Source organism: Propithecus coquereli, unplaced genomic scaffold (assembly GCF_000956105.1).
Source record: "Propithecus coquereli isolate 6110/MARCELLA unplaced genomic scaffold, Pcoq_1.0 Scaffold816, whole genome shotgun sequence".
Classification (NCBI taxonomy): Eukaryota; Metazoa; Chordata; class Mammalia; order Primates; family Indriidae; genus Propithecus; species Propithecus coquereli.
Window position 1 is genome coordinate 294,733 of NW_012154352.1, and position 830 is coordinate 295,562.

Sequence of the window (830 nt, forward strand, 5' to 3'; positions counted from 1 at the left end):
CCCCAGCTCCCTGAGCCCTTTCCTGTCCTGGAGAAGTCCACCCACACTTACACCCCAGACTTGTCCTGCTGCCACACTCACCATGCCCAGGTGACCCCAAAACCAGTTGCGTTTTGGGGGCTGCGGGAAACAGCGGAGGTGGCTGCAGTTGTCTTAGAAGGCGTAGGTCCAGGCCAGGACGCGGGCCAGGAGCCAGGAGGCCCCGACCAGCAGCAGCAGCAGCCACGGGGAGGCTGCCAGGGGCCCCAGGCCCAGCCAGGACAGGCTCAGCTGCGGCATCCTGCAGGGCAGACGGGTGCAGGGGGAGATCCTGAGGCCCAGGACAGGGAAAGGGGCTCCAGGGCCAGTGCAGAGGGGCAGGGGTGGGAGGACTCAAAGATGGGCATGCAGGGACTGAGAGCAGGGAGGGAGACCCAGGGACCCCAGAGGAAGAGGCAGCCAGGGGACAGAGAGACACAGTCAGGAATGTCTTCTCCCCCTAGAATCTCCTCTTCTTTCTTCCTGGGACTTCTGTGCCCCTGGTCTGTTCTTATACCCCAGACAAGGCTGAAAGGGGCTGAGCTGGGCCACCCAATCCCAGCTCGTCTCTGCCTGGCAGCCAACCAAAAATAAAGGGCATGGCTCAGAGGCGTGCAAAGATCCTGAGGCACCAGATCCGGGTGAAATTGGATGGGAACCGGGCTCTCATGACTCTGCAGTGTTCAGTTTATAATTGGAACACTCAGATGTTTGGGTTGGAAGTCGAGGAGAAAATTCTACACCTGCCAAGGCTGCTGCTACAGCTGTGTGTTCACTGAGCACCTGCTATGTGCCGGACACTGTTCCAGGCA

The 830-nt window shown here is 60.2% G+C and overlaps 1 pseudogene; it reads right to left on the bottom strand.

Annotated features, from left to right (window-relative positions):
• LOC105825742 overlaps positions 1-292 on the bottom strand; it is a 15,320-nt pseudogene extending 15,028 nt beyond the window's left edge.
• Between the last annotated feature and the right edge of the window lie 538 nt (positions 293-830).